The following is a 24,116-nucleotide window of genomic DNA, read 5'->3' on the forward strand; positions in this document are numbered from 1 at the left end:
TTGTTAAAATCACAGCTAGTAAAAATGGCCTCCCTTCAAAGGATTCCCAAACTATTTCTATTTTTAGTAGTTGACTATTAACAGAAAGCCCAGTCTATCCACATATTGAAATTCTTGAATCTGCCTCGCATGTGGATCCCTTAGCCAAGAATACTCTCATTTTTATTTTCTTCTAGAGTCCAGAAAACTTTGGAAGGCTGCCTTATGGGGTGATGGAATGAAAAACCAGACCAAACCAACCAGACAGGGGCTCCTTCTATAAATGAACATTCCACAGCCCAAGACAGAGCATCTTCCATTTCACTGCTCAGCCCCCAAATGCCTCCTGGTTATAATTAAGTACTTCAAAGTCTTCCAAACACCCTTTTAGAAATGACTGCCCCAAATACAAGATGATGCCCAATCAGATGTAAATCATCACCCAGCAGGGAGGGAGAGGCATGAAAAGTGGTCATCAGCACTTGGACTAATCAGAAAGTCTAGTCTCTTGATGAGGATTTTCATTTTCTCATTTGTCATTCTAGCCACTGGATTCTCAAGTGGCCAATTTGCTCCCTATTGGTAATCAGCTTGTTATTTTTACTCTCATCCCTCTCTCTGGGACTGTCAGAGGCTTGGAGCAATTCATCACCCACATGGGCCTAACCCTTCTGTGGCGGGAAGTGGGGGAGGGAAGCTATTATCCTGGAAGAGATAAGTAGAAAACTATTTCACCATTGATACTCAGTTTTTAAACAATGATTTCCCTGATGAGGTAAGTAAAATAATGACCCCACCAGTTAAGAGTGCAACAATGAAAGCTTCAAGGATAAGCAGATCATGCAATGGAAATGATCTCCGGCTGTGAAGTTCGTTCTCTGAAATGGCTTGTTCTTAGATTGTCTTGACAACCCCCCAAAGGAGCATCAGCTTACATTCATTACTGGAGTTTGCAGGAAGCTGCCTCTGTGAAAATTAGAAACCCAGAAAGGAGAGCTTTAAATATGTATCATGCTTTGGGAGTTATTCTAAGAGATTTTTACCCCACCAACAAGAAGGAAGGTAGCCTTTGAAGGTTGTTTTGTCTGAGGCAGGCAAGTGAGACTTCTTTTTCCATTTGTCCCCGCAGCTCGTCTCGATTACAGAGTCTCACTTTGGTTTGCTTGTTGTCCTCTCTTCCTCCCTGCAGCAGTTGCTGTCTCTCTCTGTCTCCAGTGAAATCATTTCCAAACGTGGTTTCAAGGGATTCCGTTTTTATCACTTCACCTCAGATGCCATGGAAGAGTGGACCCACCACTTGCTGCAGATAAAACTCTGATGTCAGAATGTCTTCTAATCAGTGGGTGCCTAAGTTGATCTCCTTTCGGATTGCCCACAGTCCTTCTGAAGAACCCAATATCAAACCCCCAAGGCTGTCTGCGCTCACTGTAGCCAAAAGTTTACCAACTCCACATTTAGCCTGAAGAAAGTTGTTAGTGTGACACAAATGGACATTTTTTTTGGGGGGGGGGCACTTCCTTTGCTCATACCAAACTCTTTCTTTATTCCTTGGAAGGAAGCGGAGAGTTGAATAGCCCTTCTAGCTATTTCCTCAGAGACTCTATGATTTGAGGCAGCAATGTGATCCAAATCGTGAAATGTTTATCTTCCTCCACTGTTTTACATGTCTCAGGCTCTTTCTTATGTCTTTTATGCTTTGTATAAACATCCACATATGTAACTTCACTTTTAGGGGTGTCCATCTATAAGGAGAATTGAAAGAGACAGAGAAAGCACGTTTACACACCCCATATCGAGTTTACTTGCTTTTCATCTGCTAATTCCCTCCACACATGGTGTTCTCGCACTGGGTGATATCACCCAACAGCTGCCTTGGACTGGAAACTAAAATGCTTGTAGGATTTCAGTCTTGTGTCCTACCTACTTAAGTCTGTCTCTTTTCCAGAATACCAAAACAATACGAGAAGGGTTGGCTTGCTTCAGTGAGAAATTATTCCTATGACTTTAAATAGTTTTACAATTTATTCTCCTAATGTTTTGTTCTAATTGTCCCTCATTCTAAATTTGCTTTCAAGAATCATTACCTGTGATTCTATCGGCATGAGCTCCTATATTTGGTATTTGGTGAAACAGGAAAATTGATGTTGCAAAAATTGATTTTCCATCTGCAATTTGTGAGTAGGAAATGAGTGGAAACGAGTGACGCTTTACCTGCCCTGTGTCCCCACGTTGACCTGGATGAGAACTTTAATAGGTCACATGGTGCATATTTGTTGATTAGCATCTGGATTGGTTGAATACAATGAGCAGAGATCTCTGTGCCTCCTTCTATGGAATTCATCTGGTTGGTTACTGATGCTCTTTGGTCCCCTCTTATGAAAACAACAGGTTTCTACCATCATCACCAAAAGTTGCTTCGTAATTAAAATCTTGTTTTCTGAGAGAAATTTACTTTCCTACCTGTTCTTCTCTCCTCTTGAGTCACCTTTGTTATCACAATATCCTGTCCCCTGGTGCTTTCTCCTAATTGTGTTAATCCCTGTTCTCAAAGAATGCTCTTGGGAGAATCAGAAAGCATCCAGTGAGCCACAGACCGCCACATGTTAACAATATGTGATTACATTGCATACAGCTCAACAAAGTTTCATAAACTAAATATAGTTATTTGACTGGCACCCAGATCAAGAAGAAAACATTTATGAACCTTTCTAGCCACTTGACAGACTAATGTCTGTTGAAACTGGTAATCAGAAATTGGCGCTTCTATTTTGTCTATCTCCTTATTCCATTTTTAATCATTTGTTTGTATTTTTTAAAAATGTACGGGCCAGTGAGTGATGACCAGAAATAACTGACCAAACAAAGTGAAATCAAACAACAAAACTGGTCCTTCACCTGTGATCATTTGAGAAGAGCTGATCTAGATGCCTTAAGCCCCCTCAGATTTTGTGCTTGCCTATTTTCAGCTGCTAACTTCAGCATTCCTGTGAGAATCCACTATGCACATGAGACTGTTCTCCTAGGCAGCATGGTACCCCTACAAGGAGCACACTTACTAAAAGTTGTCTCCCACTTCCCAAGCACCCTTTCTTGGGGTTAGAGTTAGCACAATGTGGTCCATTTGGGTCCTTAAAGTGCCTCCTTGAGGTCCTGCCTTGCAAATGTCAGTGAGGCTTGGATATAACTAGGAAAATCTTCATTGCTTGGAACCCAACATTTTGTGTAAAGATTACAGCATGGTCTTATACTATAGAAGTCACTTTCCTGGTGCTAATATAGAAGCTGACACACAGGCCTGGACTTTTCCTCCTCTTGTGCCAAGAGTGTCTACGGATGTCCAACTTTCCTGTTGTGAATGGGTACAGGCTGTGATATTGCCATTCAAGGACTTCCAGTAGCAGGAAAATTACGAACCAACTCCCCTCGTGGAGGAAGTGCCTATTCAAACAGCGGTAGGTTGGGAGCATGGTAGTTGCCTCCTTCCTACCAGGAACAGCCCCACCTCTGCAGTTGCTGACTCTCTCGTCACAGGGTTTGTGAATTGGCATGATAGGAAGAGGCTTGGCAGAAGCAGCATTTGGCATATTCACACTTATCCCACGAGCACTTTGGGAAAGAATTAGCTCCGTGCATTTTCCTGAAAGACAGGATTTCTCTTGTTCATTAATTGTGTCTTTAATTTACAACAAATGCCTTGAAAATGGGACACATATGACTTTGTAAGCCTTCTACAAATTATAATAGTAAATGACTCAAGGCTGATTCTCTGTTTTCCTTTTTTTGTTTTTTTTTTTTGTATTGCTTCAGAAATTGATTATTGGAATGGAAGAGGATATACACAGAACTATGTACTCGGAAGGGTCTTTATAAATCAGCTAGCAAATACTTATCCCATTTATTTTTTTTTAAGATTTTATTTATTTATTCATGAGACAGAGAGAGAGAGAGGGAGAGAGAGAGAGGCAGAGACACAGGGAGAGGGAGAAGCAGGCTCCATCCAGGGAGCCCGACGAGAGAGAGAGAGAGAGAGAGAGAGAGAGAGAGAGAGAGGCAGAGACACAGGGAGAGAGAGAAGCCGGCTCGAGAGGAGCCCGACGTGGGACTCGATCCCAGGTCTCCAGGATCACACCCTGGGCCGAAGGTGGCGCTAAACCTCTGAGCCACCCAGGGATCCCCACTTCTCCCATTTCATAGATGCTAAAACCAAAGCCCAGAGAAGGCATGTTGACTTGCCCAAGATGAGATTTAAGAAACAGACAGGATTTGGGGGTTTTAGGTTTTAACTTTTTTTCTGGTGAACTATTGATGGAAGTAGAATATACTTACTAAAAAAGTCACAAATCATAACTGCAAAACTCAACCAATTTTCACAAGTGAAGCATACCCATGTAACCCAAGAAGAGGCTGGAAGACCCCAGAGCCTCCATAACGCACCCCAGCTACTGCTCCTTTCCAAGCATAACTGCTACCCTGCTTTCCTGCCTTCTGGTGTCACATGCTGTGTAGCCTGTTATTGGATATCATATAAATATAATTAGGGATCCCTGGGTGGCGCAGCGGTTTGGCGCCTGCCTTTGGCCCGGGCCTGGAGACCCGGGATCGAATCCCACATCAGGCTCCCGGTGCATGGAGCCTGCTTCTCCCTCTGCCTATGTCTCTGCCTCTCTCTCTCTCTCTCTGTGACTATCATAAATAAATTTAAAAAATTTATATATATATAATTAGATCATTTGTTACTCTCATAAAAGGATTCCTTTATCAACGCTGTGTTGGGGAGATTCTCCCACATTGTTGCATGTAATTAAAATGCATAGATTTTCATTTCTGTATAGTATTTTTTGTGTGACTATAGTACATTATTTATCTTTTCAACTGTTGATAGACATTTAGGTAGTTTCCAGTTTGGGACTATTATGAATGGTGGTGCTAAGACCACATCCTTTGGTAAATATATGTGTAATCAGATTGGGGTTTACTCATACTTTGTGCCTAATGATGCTCCCAAATATGTTAATAGAAGGACTGGACCTCCGTGTAAGTCCCTGTGCTGTGCGTGATTGTCACCGTACCCTGTCTGTGCCAACCATCCAAGAGGGACCATTTGAGGAATTACGTTAGCCACATGGCAGTCACCAATACACATTTATGGTTGGAACTGTTTGAAAGGGCTCTCAAAAGCCAAGAGTCACTTGAAATTTTGTTAATAGAAAAATGTGCTTTTACATTTGCTTTTTTTTTTTACCTATTTTTAATTACACAAGTAATATGTACGTACATTCTTGCTCTATAAACATGCCTAACAAAACAATAATGCTAGAATGTAGGTAGCATGGTTGCTAGGATTTTTGTGTTTTGTGGATCACAAAGTAGAATCAGTGTCTAACAGAGAAGATGCTAGACAATATTTCTTCAATGAATGAATGAATGATGAACAGTACCTGTGACCACTGTACACAGTGGATTAGCCCTGGGAAAGCTCCAGGGCTAATCCAATCTCTGAACTTGTTGCATTTTTTTTTTCAAAGATTTATTTATTTATTTTAGAGAGCACAGGAATACGTGAGTGAGGGAGGGGCAGAGGGACAGGAATCTAGAGCAGATTCTCTGCTGAGCACAGAGCCCAACATACGTAGGGCTCATTTCACAATACTGAGATCATGACCTGAACTGAAACCAAGAGTCAGATGCTTAACTGACTGAGCCACCCAGGCTCCCCTTGGTGTGTATTTCTCCATTCCTTTCTCCTATACATTGTGTGTGTGTGTGTGTAATATCATTGGATAATACCATGCTGTGTGGATTTTTCAAATTAACAGTATGTCTTAAGCATTTTATTGTTTGTGCACGAATATCTTTCTATAAGCTCTATAACATTCCATGGTTTGGATGTTTTATATTTCAGCTATCTTTAACTTTTTGATGCCACCAATGATGATGCAATGAACATTCTCATAAATATGTATAAAATAGGATTGCTGGCTCACAGGTGGTGTACATTTTTAATTCTTCCAAAATGCTTTATTAGATGGCTCTTCCAATTCACAACCTCATCTGCAGAAACAATGCTCATCGTTGTTGATGGGTATTATCAAACTTACACATTTTTGCCAAAATGATATGTGAAAAATATAATTTATTTGCATTTCCATCCATATTACTTGAGTTGGGCATCTTTTCCTATATTTGCTGATTGGGTTTGTTTTGTTTCAAGCTGGCTGTAAAGAGCAAGTGTAGAGTTGTGAATCATTTAGCAGGTGGGTGAAGCCTGCCAATCCCCCATCAGGGCATCTACTTATGGCCATGTTGTTTTCCATTCTGATCTTCACAGCCACAGGAAACCTAGACAGTCCCTGGCGTTATTGCCACCCATGATAAGAATGCAAAAAAGTGATTTAAACATTTCTTCAACATCCCAGGGAACATAGGGAATCTTGACCTGCTTGGTACAGGTCAAGATTGGTACAAAGAAAAACCATTTGAAGACTGGATTTTTCAGTTAATTATCCGACTGCTTTCATTATACCAACAACTGGAAACCAAGTTTACTATGTGGCTTACCTATGTTTGCCCCCAAAATGGGGTCCAAAAAATGCCATATAGGGTATGAAATCCCAATTAAATCTGCCATGAGCATCTTATTTATATTTCTGCCTGTTGGATTCATTACCCCACCAGTTCCTGATCAACATGAAGGGTAGAGGTTCTGGAGGCATATTATCCAGCTTTCAATCCCAACTTTTGCTGTCTTGCAAGCTGGACACATTTTCTGAACCTCTGTTCCTCTGTTTCATTTTCTGTCAAATAGAGCAAATAATAAAACCTACTTTGTAGAAGCATCAAGAGGATTAATGGATCAATAAATGTTGGGTACATAGTACAGAACCTGGCAGTTATTAAACATTCAGTAAGTGTTATTGTTGTTATTACAAATAGGGTTAATTTTGACTATATCAGATCAAGATTTGAATCAAGCTTAGAACACGTTCATATTCTTTTCTGCCCTTGTATTGATGAAGAAAATCACTCTAGTATGCCCTTCACACTCATCTATAGATATGCCCTCACTTTGGGTAGAAGAGTTACTTCAGCCTCTAATGCTGATTTTATACACAGCTCTTTGCAGAGTTTTAGTCTAAGACATGCAAATGAAGGACATTTACCAAATGGACCCACCAGACCACTAAATTCCATATGAAGTTTTACCCAAAGCATAAACTGATTCAAGTTTGCTCGGATCTTGGCCTCATGAGCCCTTGGCTGACATTTCTGTTTGAAACCTGACACCCTGCCAGAAAGTTTCTTCAGTTTGAATAAAATGAAAAGGGGCACTTAATTCTAATAACAGACGGACCCAGCAGGGCCAGCATTTGGTTCAGATTTTTATTGTCCCATAAGAATTTGGCCTTCTAGTCTGTGACTCAAGATCTCTACATGTTTGCTTCATATTCAGGATAGGATAATCAGAGGCTCACAGAAAGGACATCTGGGTGGAATGAAGTCAAACCCAGCTGCCTTTTTTGTTTTCTCTCGGCTTTCTCAATGTCCCTGCTCACTGAGGTCTAACCACTCTGAGTTTTGGTGATGAGACTGAATTAATATCAAAGCATCTTCTGGGTACCATTTGAGAAATGCTAGAAAGATGCACTCCTCATCACACTCCAGAATGGGCCTTCCAGGTGGAATTCTTTCTAGCTGAAAATTCTCATGTGTTTGAGAGGCACCCTTGATTAGAATCTTCTTTCAAAATGCAAGTGCTTGTCCTTCTCCGATTGACTTATTTCACTCAGCATAATACCCTCCAATTCCATCCATGTTGAAGAAAATGGTGGGTATTTGTCGTTTCTAATGGCTGAGTAATATTCCGAAGGACAAACATTATATGGTCTCATTCATTTGGGGAATATAAAAAATAGTGAAAAGGAATAAAGGGGAAAAGAGAAAAAATGAGTGGGAAATATCAGAAAGGCAGACAGAACATGAGAAACTCCTAACTCTGGAAACTTAACTAGGGGTGGTAGAAACGGAGGTGGGTGGGGGGTGGGGGTGACTCGGTGACAGGCGCTGAGGGGGTACTTGATGGGATGAACAGTGGGTGTTATTCTATATGTTGGCAAATTGAACACCAATAAAAAATAAATTTATTAAAAAAACAAAGCAACAACAAAAACAAAAACAAAATGCAAGTGCTCCTGAAGAGAATGACATATTAAGCTATTGTTATTCCATTGATCCTTCATTATTCATTCATTTATTTACTCCCCACATATATGTGAGGGCTCACTCCATGTCTGACACTGTGCGATGAACCAAGGGGACAGTACTAACGAAACAGACACAGTTCTTACATTCCTGATGCCCTACTGACCTCAGTCAAATAGGGAGACATACATGAGGCAGGCAACCACGTCAAAGTGTGATGACAGTAAAGGAATCACTAGGAAGGGTCCTGAGATACTAGGGGTTTGGTCTTGACTCTGAGTGACCTGGGTCTTTCTCTCTGTGTGTGAGCCCACACTGTTATGAGATGCCATCCTAGATGCTACTTTTTTTTAAAAAGATTTTATTTATTTATTTATTCATAAGACACACATAGAGAGAGGCAGAGACATAGGGAGAGGGAGGGGCTCCTTCCCCTCCAGGGTACCTGATGCTGGACTTCATCCCGGGACTCCAGGATCATGACCTGAGCCAAAGCAGATGCTCAATCACTGAGCCACCCAGGTGCCTCTAGATGCTACTTCTAATGCGAGTTTCACCTGTGGTGAGGCACAAGGGCATGCAGCCAGCTCAGGGCTCCAGAGTAATTTACTAAGGTCTCATTTCAGTGTCCCTCTTGTGGTCTCTGCCACAGGATCACATTGTAGGTAAGACCACCTTGTAATGGAGCTTTTCTGCACATATTACTCTGGTATGAACTTAAATCCAAGGTGGGATGCATACAGAGAGAAAGAGAGAGAGAAAGAAAGCCAGCAGTGGGGGGAGAAAGGAAGGAAAAGGCAGAGCAGGGAAGGGAAGGGAAAGGAGAGAAAGAGAAGAGAGAAGAGAGACCTTGTATAAACAGAGACACAGAGAGAAGAGAGAGACAGGTAGAGTGCAATCATACTGTTTTTGTCATGAATGAATCTGGTACCAAACACCCTTTCCTAGTTGGAGAGGAAACATGCAAATATGACTCAAGACCTCAGGTTTGAGATATACTCCCATCAGTCAACGGCTCTGACCTTGGAAAGTCATTGAACTTTTGTTGCCTCATTTTCTTCATTTGCAAAAAAGATATTTAAATCACCATATCCCATTAACTGGGTTGTTTTATCACTAAAATGAGATTAAACACATAAATGCTCATGAATCATGCTTTCAAAAATGTAAAACTGTGTTAACAAACACTAGTTGTCATGGTTATACATGAACATTCAGTATACGTGTGTACAGTGGGTGCCAAGGACAGAATCTATGCTTTGGGGTTGGCTTAGGGTCAGAGGGTGGAAGGAGGCTGTGAAACTCTGGCCTTCCCAGAAGGAAAGAACTCTAGCATCTTCCTCCTCTTCTTCATGATCTCCAAAGTATATTCCATGGGGCTTCAAGCTTTCAAAGCACTCAGACATCAGTTATTTCACACACATGCTTTGTTGTCTCAGTAGGTCCATTATTGAGCGATCAAAGTCACTAAAGTGACCCACCCCTTTTGCTTGCATGCTTCCAAATGGATGTCACTCTGTGACTCTGTCACTCTCCTTATGAGCTGGAGGGAGACAGAGTACATTGTAGGCTGGGTAGACTTTCATTCTGCAAGTAAAGTCCCCTTAGACTGTCAAGCTCCTCATCTCCATGGGAAAGAGAAACTGCAGTGTGAACAAATGAGGCCAGACTTGGGGGAGATTATTTATAAGAGCCCAGTCAAGAATAAGACACTATCAAGTTTATGAAAGCACCCGAGAAAGATGCTTACTAGCTTCTGGCCTGCAGTGCCTGGGATGCCACTGGTCCTTGGTGAAGGAGCAGCTGCCCCCCTGGGGATCTTTAAGAAACCCTAAGTTCTCTGATATTTACAAATGGTATAGATCTTCAGCAACTGCTTCTTTACATCGGTCTTCTCCAACTACTAAAGAAATAGATTTCAAACCACATAGGGGAAAAAAAAAGAGGACCTATGTGAGAGATGTGACATGATAAGCCAACCATGCTACCTACAGCTGTAAGCACTTAGCACCATGAGGAGGCTGCCCAGCCTCAGAACACCCTGTCCTTGTGGGGCATGATGCAGAGGGACTCTCACATGAGGGATGGGCTCGGTGCTGTGCCTCCCTGCTCATAGCGCCCCACCATTCCGCACTGTTCATCAGCATCGTGGTAGTCAGAAGAGCACAGGCTTTGAATTTGGAGGAGCGGAGTGGAAATCCCAGCCCTATCTCTTATGAACTAAATAATTTTGGACAATATTTTTATCCTTTCTGTGTCTCAGTTTCCCCAGCTGAAAAATAGAGATGATATCATTATTATAGGGTCATCATGAGGATTTGATGGAAAACTGTGGATAAAGCATTTAGCACAGCATCTGACACATAGCAGGCACTAATCAGTAGTACTTTGCTCATTCATCCATCTGTTTATGGGGTGGGGGCCAGACTGAATGTAATTTAGAATTTTTTAAAGTGTTCCTTCTTTCCTCAAATGTGGTTTTGTCACTGAGGCTTGTCTTGATCACCCTATCTAAAATTACAAGCCTATATAACAGACACTCTTCCTCATCTTCCACACATACCTCCAACCCATTTCCCATCATTTTGCCCTATTTTTCCCATAGCACCATGACTTTCTAACAGATCACATAATTTACTTAATGTTTAGATTCATTATCTATGGTTTGTCTCCTCCAGACAGAACTTAAGTCTCACAAGGACTTTGACCTTCATCTGTAATATATACTCTACAACTAGAAAACACCATAGGCCATAGTACTGTTCAGTAAATATTTGACGAATGAATTAAGGTCTTGGAACCATCACTTAGGCCTGCTTCCAGTGCTGGTCTTGGCTCATCCTGGTGATTGTAGCCTTTAGCAAATTACTCTCAGCCTCAGGTTTCTCTTCTGTAAAATACTGACAGGGATGATTTCAACCCTCAGAATCAGGAGAATGAAATGATGTGCAGTAACTTCTAACTAAACGAAAGCTATTAAAATGAAAATTGAAAAGCTCTCAGTTTCCAGGCTAGTGTAGCCAGAGAGACAAGGGATCACCCAGAGTCATTCTCAGAAACACACATCCCTAGTCTTATTCTGAACTCCCTTCTGCAGTGTGTGCTTATGTAGCCAATAATGTGAATTTCACCTCTTCCTTGTACCCTGCCAGTCAACAGCTTCTCCCCATCACAGCATGATGGTCAGTGGGGGAATCTGGAAATCATCACAGGTATTTGGACCCACCATGTGTATGGTGCTGGGGTCAACACAATGTTGCCACTGCAAACCTGTCATAAGCAAACAGTAGAGTTCTCATGGGTCTATCTTGTGATGGAACCCAAATCTACAGTTACTGACCTCAAGGAGTTTCTGATCTGAAGCATTTTCAAGAGGGGACCAAGGTGCTCCCTTCCAAAAGTCACTATCATCTACAACTGTGTGTGCTTGCATGGATTGCATAGTGGGGGCTGGGAGTGTGCAAAAAACAGTTGGGTTTCCAGTTCATTCTAGTGGCAAACACAACCTGCCACTTTTTCCAAGATTCCCTCCCCCATATGAAAATATTAAGGCAGGTTGACATCAAGGATTAAAATTGAGGCTGGCAGTCCAGAGGACTGAGTTCAAGTCTCAACTCTGTTGTAGGTCTTTGGGCAAGACACTGGGCTTATCTGAAGATAACTGTTGTAATAGCTAACATTTATTGCATGTTTCATTTAATGTGGATATGTGCCAGGTGCTTCATATATAAATATAAACATAAATATAAATATATATATATTATATATATCAGCCCTTTGTTCAGCCATTTATTTGTTCAGCCAAAGTTTGTTGAATGCTAACCTTGCACCAGGCACTGTGGACACAGCAGTGAACAAGACAGCTAACTCCTTAGCTCATGTCTGGTGGTGAAGACAGAGAGCAAGTAATCCATTACACATATTTAATCATTATTAAGTACTTATTCCTTCATTCAAAAATCTCATATTAAGCTTCATATTATTTGATCAATGAACTGTGGTCAGTGTTACAAAGTTTAGTCATTCATGCCCTTCTAAGAGAAATGACTTTTGTTTTTTTTTTTTTTTTTTTTTTTTGAGAAATGACTTTTGAACTACAAAATTGAAGAGTGAACATTAGCTATGTAGCCCCATTTTGCAGATGAAGAAACTGAGACTCAAAGAGGTCATGTAACATGTCCAAGGAACCACAGTAAATATTTGATGGACCTGAGATAGGAACCCCAGTTTTTCTAACACCAACAGGTAGTCTTTCTATCAGGCTGGTTCTTAAAATGGGATACATGTCAAAATTGCCACCCAGGGCTTTTTCAAAACTTGTGTGTTGGGATCTTACCAAGAGATTCTGATTCGTTTAGTCTAGGAGGAGCACAGTGGGGAGTGAAAGCCAATTTAAGAGTCCCCAAGTGATTTGGACACACAACTATAATAATAGTACCATCTAGTATTTCTGGAGCTCGACCCCAGAACTTTGTGACAGCATGACATTGTGGAGGAAAATGCAACTGGTGTCAGGACTGTGCTGTATCACTAATTCCCTGCATTGTCTAAGGGAAGTCCGGTCCTCTCTCCTCATGGGGCTGTGACTACATCAGTCTTCCGAGCCCTCATTGCATATTAGAGTCACCTGGAAAGCTTTAAAAATCTACCTCATGTCCAAACAACAGCATCAGAATCTGTGGGGAAAGGACCCAGGCCTAGGCATTTACCAGAAGTTTCCATGTGATTTAGCACTAGATGATCCCAAAGGTCCCTTTTGACTTGGAAATCCTCTGCGTCTATGAAATCCTTCATCCCCTCCTTTCTGACAACTGAGGGAGACTTTACGGAAGGCGTACTTGAGAAAGGGGGGGTTGAGGGGGATGATGCATTGCCAAGACCTGCTGCTCCACTCTGGCAGTGTCTTTGTGAAAATAGTAACTTTTTTTTTCCTGATTTATGTGACAGTTGGAAAGCAGCCCCCAGAACAGGCTGTTCCTCCCCTCAGTACTATTAACATAAATATGTGCACGGGGCCTTTAGCTCCTGCTTCTCCCTGTGTAAACGAGGCTTAAGGGGCCGTGAAAGCCGGAGGCTGAAGAGAAACTGGAGAAAAGGAAGTGTCGTTAGAGGCACAAGAATGAAAAGGGGAAAAGGACAGGACGTTGCTAAGAGACCATGTCAAGCTGGGCCATGGGATTAACAGCCAGTATCAAAGCAAGTAGTGCTTCATGGTATGTTCTTCCAGAAGGGCCTCTTCCCAGAGCTGGTGGAGGGGGAGATTCTCACAGCAATCCATTCCAAATCCTGCATAAAAGGCCCCTCTCCTCCTTGGTAGGACCCAAGTGTTAGGTGGAAGTTAAATGATTTAGATACATCTTCTAGCTTGGGCTAGAGCGGACCCAGATTCTTTACTGTGGAGCTTCACAGAGTCTTTAATGTGCTCATCAGCAATGAGAACCACTGAGAGATAGACGTAGCTGGCAGCACGCTGAAATTATTTGAAACTTTTTACTTAGGAGAGATGTGTACTTTCTAGGACGTGTTTGAGAAACCCTGGTATAAAAACCAACCACTAATAGTATCTGGTATTACTGTGCTAGGAGTGTTACTCTTTTAATCTAAATAGCAATGCGATGAGTTAGGTACCTTTCCTGCCTTCCTTTGTGCAGGTGGAGAAATAGAGGCATTGAGAGGTTGCTAACTTGCCCAAGATGACACAGCTAGAAGGGGAGGGAAGGGACTGGGGCTCTGGAGTTGTAATGATCTGGATCCAAATTCTGGTTCTGTCATTTGCTGCAAGGACACATTTAAACAAGTTAATTGACCTCTCCTGAGTCACAGTTTCCTTTTGTGCAAATTGGAGAAAATAAACTGTGCCTGTGGAGTTGTTGAGATATGAGATGACATGAATAAAGTGCATAGTTGATGCCCCCAAAAGGACTACAGATGTCATTATTGTCTTATATTTAATGTCAGAAAAGGGAGTTTATAAGTGGTGCCTGGAAGAGTATATATTTTGGTTAAATGACATGAAATAGGCAGTAGGATAAGGCATGTGACAGGGAAGGTAAATGATAAAGCTCTCCTAAGAAATGGAAAATCCTCCTGCTATTATTCTTCAGGCTAAACTTGCTTATTCTTAATCACCAGGAGGCAATAAAGCACCCTCCTTCAGAGTTTATAAAGGGGAAGGTGGCAGGCTCGGAGGCCTGGTGTGGTGGCATTCTTCTAAGGAGCAGGGGCTTGGAGACTGGAAGCTTCCATCTGGCTAGGCATCAGAATCCTCACGGAGCTTCTTGAATCAGATTCCTAATCCCTGGGCCTGGAGATTCTGAGTCCATGGGTCTGTGGTGGCCTCTGGGAATATGTGTCTTATGGACCTTCCAGCTGATTCTGATTATCGGTCTGCTTTGAAAACCACTAGACTCCATGAAAGCTTGGGAAATCTTCCCGATGAGTTACCCAGCAAGGACTCAGAGGAGCCTCTTGTAATTATTTTTGGAATCCAGAGAGTTTGCGGCCTTTTCTTGCATAAGCACCCAATAGCTTTCAAACATCTTGGCATTTGAGGAACAAATTTCCCCCAGGCTTTGTGGTCAGTACAGTGGCCTGGGTAGGCGATTTGTGTGGTGTTAACAGCCTGAGCTAGGGCACCAGGTGGATCTGGGTTCAAATCCCAGGGCTGGGGAGGAGGGGCAAGACACAATACTAGAAAGCCACAAACAATAGGTCATGATATTTTGAATAGTTAATGTCTATGCCATCATTCAGGATACAAGTGAGAAGCCAAACTGGAGAAATTAAATCCTGAATTACATTTTTGTGATTGTTTTTATGATAACAGGAAACAAAAACACAAGAAATAAAAACATTTCAGTATTTTTGTGTATTGATATATTTTTTTTTCTTTTCTTGAATAACATGCAGGTGAGTATATTGATGTCTGGCTTTAAGTTCATTTTGATTTTTCCATCCAGTAGAACTAAAACTCACTATAAGATATATTTTTCTTAAAGTAATGATTTTGAGCCTCTTAAGTATTAGTACCAGCATTTTTTCTTAGGGAGAAAAGGCTAAACTTGGGTACTATTATCAGCTTACCTTAACATACTCACTGATATGTTTCATACTTGGATATGAAAATTGTTAAAATATCACTATAGGGCACCAGGGTGGCTCAGTTGGTTACGCATCCAACTCTTGATTTCAACTTAGGTCATGATCTCAGGATCTTGAGATCAAGCCCTGCATTAGGCCCACTTGGAATCTGTTTGAGATCCTCTCCCTCTGCCGCTACCTCTGCTCTCGTGCATGCTCTCTCTCTCTCAAATAAATAAATAAGATTAATCTTTAAAATATCACTATAGTAAGATATGTACTAAAAAATAAATTCCAGTGAAGCCTCTTTCTCTGTGTGTAATCAAAGGCAGGATTCTTAAATTTCCTGAGGCTATTTCTTCATCTCTAATTTAGTGATAAAGATAGTGCCCACTATTAACGGGTTGCTAGGAGCATTAAGTAAGAGGACTCGTATCAAGTACTGGTGAAAGGTCGACTTATAATAAAAGCTTAGTTAGCAGTAGCTGTCATTGTCATATCATGTCCCAATTCAGTTTACTTCTTATCTGTATGGTGGTAGACAAGTAACTGTGCTTCTCTGAGCCTCATTTTCTTCATTTATGGAACAGGAATAATTTTTTCTACTCACAGCAGGGGGGACTGCTACTTGAGAAACCCCTTGCAGCCTGTTGGACATGTCCTAAGCATGTAATGAATGAATGCTAGCTGATGTCATTCAACGATCGATAGGTATTCTTTGTATTTGGATCTCTTACATCATTCGTTCCTTCAAAAACACATGTCAGGGGGAGCCTGGGTGGCTCAGTCAGTTAAGCATCCAACTTTTGATCTCAGCTTAGGTCATGATCCCAGAGTCTTGGGATTGAACCCAAGTTGGGCTCCCTGCTCAATGGGTAGGCTACTTAAGAGTCTATCTTCCTCTGCCCCTCCCCTGCTCACATGCTCTCTCTCTCTCTCTCAAATTAAAAAAAAAAAAAAACCAAAAAACAAAACCAAAAATACACATGTCAGGAGCCCCCAATATAACACTTGATATGTGTTTCTTTGTGTATTTTGCTGCCTTAAAAACACAGTGCCCTGAAGGTACGATATCACCTTTTTTTTGTTCTGAAAGAAGGCATCCTGGAATAAGAGGCAGGTGCTGGGAAGCAAATCCTGTACCCAGCAAGTCCATAGCCCCTTTGAGTATAGGGTGCTGTCAGGGCAAACTGAAACTCTGCCACCATCTTCCATGGGTACAGCTTTCTCTCTATGGCTCTTGTCTGCCACCCGGCACTGTGCTGGGTCCTAAGGATGGGGTCATAAACTAATTCGTATGTTCTCTGCCTTCATGGAGGGTCTAGAATAAAAGAAGGAGCTCCCTCTTTACTTTGGCTGCAAAAGCTTGAAGTGAGGGAATATATTCAGCACAGGCTGAGAGAGTAGAGGATGGTATGTTTATAGAGCTAAAAGAAAGTAAGTATGGCTAAAACATAAAAGAAAAGAGGGAATATGGAGAGAAATGAGATTGGGAGGGGTAAATCTGGGTCTGACATGCACAGCTTCCAAAACCATGATAAGGATGTGGTAAGGACGTTGGAGACCCACTGAAAGGTTTTAAGCAGGAGGTGACACAATCAGATTTGGGTTTTAGAGAGATTGCTCTGGATTCGCACTAGGGGAAAAAGTGTGTATGTGGAGAGGTGTGGGGGAGGGATACTTAAGTTTTCTTACATCTGATGCCACAATAATTGCTCCATCATCTTGGGGTAAACCAACAGGCAGTGGAAGAGGTAAGAGAGCAGGGGAACATAATGTCAAACATGACCATCATTTACTGGACATTTAGATATATCAGGTATAGAACTAAACAGAAATGTTAAGCATGATTTTTGTGATAGGCAGGTTTCCAAGATGGCCACCAACGATTCTCACTTCCTGTGCAGGTCCCTTCCCTTGAGCAGGGCCTGGGTCTATTGACTTCTTCTAAAACCAGAATGCAAGAATAATGAGATGGCACTTCCATGATTGGCTTACAAAAGACTCTGATTTCTGTCCTGCTGTTGTTCTCTTGCTTGCTTTGATGAAGCTCCTCATGGAGAGACTCATCTAGTGAGGAATTGAAGGCTGCCTCTAGTAATTGGCCAAGGATGACTAAAGTCCTCAATCCAACCACCTACAAGCACTGCTGCCTGCCAGCACCTACTGAGTGAGTTTGGAGGTAGATTGTGCCCTGTTGGGGAGGACATGGTGCTCCATCTGGCACCATGATTGTTCTCTGTGAGAAACCCCAAAAGAGACGACCCTGTTAATCTGTGCCCAGTCTCCTGATCCTCAGAAACTGTGAAATAAGAAATGTGCATTGTTTTAACCCACTCAGTTTTGGGCTCACTTGTTATACAGCAACATAGAACTATGCCACTCTTATATGGTCTCACAGAAGGCAGGAGAGGACACAGTAATGAGAAGAGGGAGTAATAAGAGTGTCAGGGTGTCAGGGAGAACAAAGTAACCAAGGGTGATAAGGAAAAAGAGAGCACTGAACTTGACAGGAAGCAGTGGGAGTCAGTGGGGGTGGCGAAACGTAGAGCAGGTATAAGGCTTCTGTGGGTGTGTGTATAGATCCTATATGATGCAACCAAACTTAAACTCCAGTTACTGCTGCAGGTGGGAAGTATGACATTTTAAGGATGAATAATGCAATCTGTTTTTGCTTTCTATTTCTCATTTGAATTTTGGTCTCAATCTTATGATCCTGTGCTTCTAAAAATGCTCCTAAACTCGTCTATTAATGAATTCAACATCTGGCTCTGCAGTGCTGATCCAAATTCTTTCTTCCCTTTCTCTGGATTCTGTTCCCTATGATGCACTCCCTATGCCCTTAAAGTGCATCTTTTCGACGCATTATCTGTTGTCTTTGGAGCCGATTTGGGAACAAAATGAGCAATCTACACACGGTGACCTTGGGTGTGTGAAGTCAGAGATGGAGTAGAATCAAGTTCAAGTTCTTCCCTTGCTTGGGTTTCTTCCTTAGGAAAGACCCGTAGATTGCCACATGACATGCCTGGTACTTCCCCTCTCTCCAGCTTAAACTATTCCCCTTTAGCACAGAACAGGGGGAATATCAAAGAGTTTGGAGGCACAATGTAATCACTGTGTGGCTTTGAGGAAATGAAATGACTTAACCTTTATGAGCCTTACTTTTCTCTGCTGCAAAATGTAGGTAGTAAGACCTTGCTCTTGGGGTTGTTTGAGGAGGATGAAAGGAGGTGATGCATATTAGGTGCTGAGCAAGGTCTTGGCACAGCCTTTTTCTGAAGCTCTTGTTGGTGTGAGAAGCAGCTCACCTTCTCCAGCTTTCCTACCTGTACGGCCAACCCCAAACCACTCTAGACAGGCTGCCAGGCCAGCTGCCTCAGACATGTCATAAACAGCCTGAGGAACAATTTGCTTTCAAAGAGAAACAGGCAGAGGGAATAAAAACAAGACAGCCAGCAGCGGGCCCAGCCCTAAGCCAGGACCATTTGGCACTTGGCAGCAGCGATGCAAGGGTGCACCGCCCAGAGAGTGTGCCTCTGCAGGACCTCACAAGCTCAGGGCTGTCCTGAAACTCCACACTCAAGGGGAAGCTCTGTTGGGGTTGCCCCATGGCACCTGTACCAGCCTATTCTGGATCCCAGAATTACCTGAAATTACCTTGCTCTGATTTTTTTCATGCCACGGAAGCCTGCACCTCCTTCTGTCAATAGAGTTTGTTTTCTCTCTTTAATTCTCTCTCTAGGGGTGTGGGGGTGGGGGTGGAACAAATATAGGCACTGCCTGAGAAAAGTCAGCAAATCCCTAAGCAGCTGTGGCTAGCATTGCCTCCCACCAAAACTTAGGAGCCAGCTAGGTGCTTGGGTGCGGACACAGGGGTTAGAGTAGCGGAGTCATCACGATGATACCTGCTTCTGTGTTTTCTTTCTAGAAGACAGTTTTGGGGCTCCTGGAACACAGATCCTGGCCTCCTACCTTGGATGGCTGATGTGGCCAGCTGTGTTTCACTGATGACCTCTCAGGCAACCAATCACCTTCTTGGAAAGGCCCACTCTGGTAACTCCCTCTAAGTAGACCCCAGCCCCTGAAGAGTTTCTTTCTTCCTCCATAATCTGTTCATTGTCTTCTAGCACTTTCAGACATTATTCTGTTTACCTATATGTATATCAGCAGGTTGTCCAATGTTCCCCACTAGAACACAGCTCAGTGTGGTAGGAACTTACCCAGCCTACTTACCTCTATATCTCTATATATGATTGAACTATGGCTAGTCCAAACTGAAAGGTACTGTTTTTTGTTTTTTAAAAGATTTATTTTTTTATTCATGAGAGACACAGAGAGAGAGTGAGAGGCAGAGACATAGGTAAGAGAGAAGCAGGCTCTTCGTAGTTGCCAGATGTGGGACTTGATCCCGGATCCCAGGATCACAACCTGAGCCGAAATCAGCTGCCAACTGCTGAGCCACCCAGGTGTCCCTGAAAGGTACTGTTAAGTGCAAAATACATACTGGATTTTGAAGACTTAGTACAAAAAGAAAATATTAGAATATCACGTTAATAACTTTATATTGATTATATGATGAAATTATAAGTTTTTGACATACTAGGCTAAGTGAAATAGAGTATTACGATTAACTTCACCTGTTTCTTTTTAAAATATGGCTACTAGAAGATTTAAAATTATATACGTGGCTCAAGTTGTATTTCCATTGGACTATACCGGTCTATTTTTTTAACCACTTCACATAGTAACACCTGAAATGTTAGTAGCCCTGACATAATGTCACTATTCATGCCAATAATAACAATAAAATTCAGGCAGTTTTCCAATTTAGACATCTCTCTTCTGTTTCCTACAGTTCATGTGTTAAAAAAAAATTGCCCCTTAATTTACCTACATACTATAGGTGCCTATTCTGTACACACCACTGTACAAGGAAGGTGCTTCTTGATGCTTAGAACTATTAGAACCCTGCGTTCATCCGGAAGTTGTAGGAACCCAATATGAATTACCAAAGGAGCAAAAGAGGATGATTAGTAGGAAGAAACATGGGTTGCTCACATATCTGAAAGAAGAGCTCCATGAATAATGACAGAGACGGGACTCAAAATCTCCCTCTGTATGTGTGTGTGTGTGTGTGTGTGTGTGTGTTTAAGTATTGATTGCCTCCATTTCCTCTATTAGCTTCCTCCTATGGCCAGGGTCAGGTTTGATGGAAGCTTCTAGGTTCACTTCTTCCCAGTTTCATCATCACCAGAGTCAAAAGTGTACCTCCACGTCAATCTCAAGCAGGACTCTAACTGGCTTATATTGATCCTAGGTGGATTTCTCTGGCCAGTCACACAGAGGGGGCATGATGATTGCCCCAGCCTGGTCACATGCTCATCATTTAAGCAGGTGGGTGGGTTAAACTGACTGGCAACCTTTCTTAGAATTGAAAGCTGTGGAAAGAATATTTCCCAAATTAAAGGAGATTCTTTTTTGATGAAGGGAGCTGTGCTTAGCCAACAAAATGATGAGTTCATAGTGTCTTCCTAGATGCCATTGTCTTTACTATGGGAATGAATTTGAGAAATTATGAACTATTCTGTAAAAGTAAAGAGGAAGCTGGCACTGAATATCAAAGGTATTAGAGAAACTTAACAGAAAAGTAAGAAGAGATTAGAAGTCTTTTGTGGGTTGCATAAAGGAAATAAATAAGGAGACTCAAACGTGAATGTCCCTTTAAGAGCGCCTACCTTTGCCCATTATGACTATCTGTGTTCAAGAAAGCAACCCCGAATGCAGAGATATTGGAGCAATGAATGTACTTGACTTATCACTGTTGGGATACAGCTGTTCATTTGTTGAGTACTAACAGTGCAGAAAATAGAATTAAAAACAGTTCTGGTCTGCTAGTCGAACAATCTCATCGAGGTAATATTTTCCTGTTAAACGGTGTGTTCCTGAAAAATCCCTTCAAAGAAATTGAAAACTCTCCCACTTCCAGTCAAAATGTCTCCTTTTTTCTTAAAAAAGAGATTTGGAAAAAAAAAAAAAAAGAGAGAGAGAGAGAGAGATTTGGTTCCTCTACACACAAAAATATGCTTCTTCTTCATTTGGGGTTCAGAACCCCCCTTTTCTCCTTAAAGTTATAAAGCTGCTAGCTGTCATCTCACCACCACCACCTCCCAATATCCAAGAGCCTTCCTTTGTCACATTTGGACACATTTCATTAAAATTGAGAAAATTGGGCTTTGGGACGTGAAACATAATGAGAGTCAAATATGCAGATACTAAAGAGTTCTTGGTATAAGTTATAGGGCAACCTATCCGTGCTCAGAGAACACACTGGATATCTTGAAATACATATACCTCTGTATCTGTATTAGCTTCATAAGGAGATAGTTTTAAAAGTATGCACTCATATTCTTTGTTCGCTCTTTCCTTTATTTTTGGAAAGCTGTGGTATGCGTTTATTCTTGTTTTTTTTTTTTTTCCCCCCTGACTACTCAGTTTCCCAAAGACAAAGAAATGAAATTCTAACTTTTCAGCTCAGATGCAGGGGTCTTGTCTAAACTATAGGGGCAGAAAGAGCTGCTCTTTGCTATGCATGCCTGAAGCATTATGAAAATAAGAGTCAGATTTCTTGGCTGGGAAGACCTTGTTTGAGGGAAAAAGAGCTGAGGAGATACGTTGTCTTAGGAGGTAACCCAGGTCTGCTGTACATTGTACATAATCATCATATTCTTAGGAAATGTATGAGCTTATGTTTCCACTACCTCACCTTCATGGTGCTTCATGGAGGCCAAACAAAGATAGGTGGGAAGAAGACACAGCCTTTATATAAATATGTTTAAATAAGTTTCCTTTAGAGGTGTGGTTTTGTCAGATAAAACTTGGGAGTTTTGTCTGTACCAGTCCTCATTACACAGTCTTTCTAATTTGGGGCAAATTGATGCTTTACACAAATCATTAAAAATTAGTTCTCTAATGTATGTAGCCTCTTTGGAATGAAGATCAGTAGAGACATTTTTAAAGGTGGGGAGTGGGGGATAGGGGGCATGTTTTCCTTCCTGGAAGCTTTCATGTTTAATTAAACCTGTAAATTAAACATTTTTACTCTTCTCATTTTAAATCCCAGCCAACTAGTGTCTTGCCTTTCTGGCACAAGAAGCAAATCTACATGTCTAGCTTTGCAGGTAATGGTGACTCATTGTTGTAACCGAATGGGAGGGGAGAAAACACACAAAAAAGCTCTCCTTCTTACTGCAGAACACAGAATGTCATTTCTGGAACAGTCAGTAATTTCTAGTTAAATACTGCCAGTTTTATCTTAAAGGGACCACTACATGGATATACTTTTGTTCATTTATGATTTTTATATCTGAGGTTATTTCGGAGCCCAGAAAAGGAAGGGCACTGGTCATCCATACAAATAGCTGAGTACCCCTTTGGAATGATTTGCCTGTGTAAAATGATGACGATGACATTAGTGGTCATGAGATTTAAATACCCACTTCACAATATTTCTTGACCTGTTCATGTTTAATTTCAGGCATTGGAAACAACCAGAGCTTTTAGCATTTAAATTCCCAGTTATATTTTCTTTTCTAATTCAGGCATTTTTTTTTCTATTCTGTGAGATATAAAGAGAAATTTTCTTTTCCTAAGATGTGCCCCACAACTTTGCTTTAATACTTTGCATATTGGGAAAACAGCTTGCATGTCTTTATCCAGAACTGAAAGAAGAAATCATTTGATATTAATGAAGAAGACCTTTCTTCCAGTAATCAAGCAGAGTCAAGTGAATCACAGTTATCAGTAACTCCCTGAGTGTAGGCCAGGCAGTTCAGGATTCAAAGACCCCTATCATGTTCCCACCTCATGGATTTGTACATGCTGTTCCCTCTGCTGACAACTCCCTCCTCACTCCCACTTCTTTAGATCTCTCTTACTCATTGTTTCTGAGTTTACTATCACTTTCTTGATACTGCCTGGCTAATTTTGGTTTCCATGGCATCCTATTTTTTCATGTGAAAAATTATAATTCATTATTCATGTATTTTTAGTTGTCCTTGGGACAGGAACTATTAGCTAGGGGGTAGCTAAGGGCCCTAGCACTGCATCAGATACATATTTTGTTGAAGGAACCAGTCATTGACTCATGTCTATTTAATTCTAGGGCAGAGGGTCTTGAGCCCTAGAAATAACTAGAAAATGGGTCCGAACTAGAGCCCAGATACATTTAACAGGTCAAATTGTTCATCCCTTGCCTTACAGTCTGATCTTGTGATTATGCAAAACTTCCAACCCTTAACCTGGCTTTGATAACCTCTGCCAAGAGTATTATCTCTGTTCAATATTGCCTCCAGTGGGTTGTAAAAACTGTCAGTATGTATTGGTGCCAATGGAAGCCATTCTTAAAGATGCCCCCCCTCCCACCAAATCCTCCCCTCCTTTTATTTACTCCCTTTCATATTTGCTCCCATATTGAACCAGGAGTGGTCTAAGCTGATTTCCAAGGCTAGTGGTGTATAACTTTGAGGCTAGGTACTAAACAGCATTGCCACTCATGCTTTAGTCTCTTGGATAACTTGCTTTGGCCAAATCCAGCCACATTGCTAGAGGATACACATGCAGCCCTGTGAAAAGGCATATGTAGATAGGAACTGAGGCCTCTGCCAGCACCATCTTGCAGCTGTCTGGATGAGCCACCTGGGAAGTGGCCCCAGAGCTACTTAAGAACACTATGTTTATGGATTCACTGGCCCAGACAGAAGCTGAAATACAATGGAGGTGTTTTCAGATGGTTCATACCTTGTCAACACCTTCTCCAAAAGATAGGAAGGCAAGAAAGTTATTTTCACTCATAAAATTGG

The 24,116-nt window shown here is 41.6% G+C and overlaps 2 protein-coding genes across 60 annotated transcripts in view; one reads left to right on the forward strand and one right to left on the reverse strand.

Moving 5' to 3' along the window:
- Nucleotides 1-24,116, forward strand: part of LOC144289792 (large ribosomal subunit protein eL27-like) — a 238,157-nt gene that overhangs the window by 179,276 nt on the left and 34,765 nt on the right. For 3 of the 12 annotated variants that reach the window (XR_013357753.1, XR_013357744.1, XR_013357745.1), the window contains exon 4: nt 19,187-19,311. The exons of the other annotated variants lie outside the window; for them this stretch is intronic. The gene's annotated coding sequence lies outside the window, so the exon portion shown is untranslated. The remainder of the gene's footprint in view (nt 1-19,186; nt 19,312-24,116) is intronic. 12 annotated transcript variants of the gene reach the window in all.
- Nucleotides 1-24,116, reverse strand: part of LOC144289788 (uncharacterized) — a 392,823-nt gene that overhangs the window by 123,052 nt on the left and 245,655 nt on the right. For 5 of the 48 annotated variants that reach the window (XR_013357722.1, XR_013357711.1, XR_013357710.1 and 2 more), the window contains one exon: nt 1,509-1,721. The exons of the other annotated variants lie outside the window; for them this stretch is intronic. The gene's annotated coding sequence lies outside the window, so the exon portion shown is untranslated. The remainder of the gene's footprint in view (nt 1-1,508; nt 1,722-24,116) is intronic. 48 annotated transcript variants of the gene reach the window in all.

This window comes from Canis aureus, chromosome 19 (genome assembly GCF_053574225.1).
Source record: "Canis aureus isolate CA01 chromosome 19, VMU_Caureus_v.1.0, whole genome shotgun sequence".
In the NCBI taxonomy this organism is placed as follows: domain Eukaryota; kingdom Metazoa; phylum Chordata; class Mammalia; order Carnivora; family Canidae; genus Canis; species Canis aureus.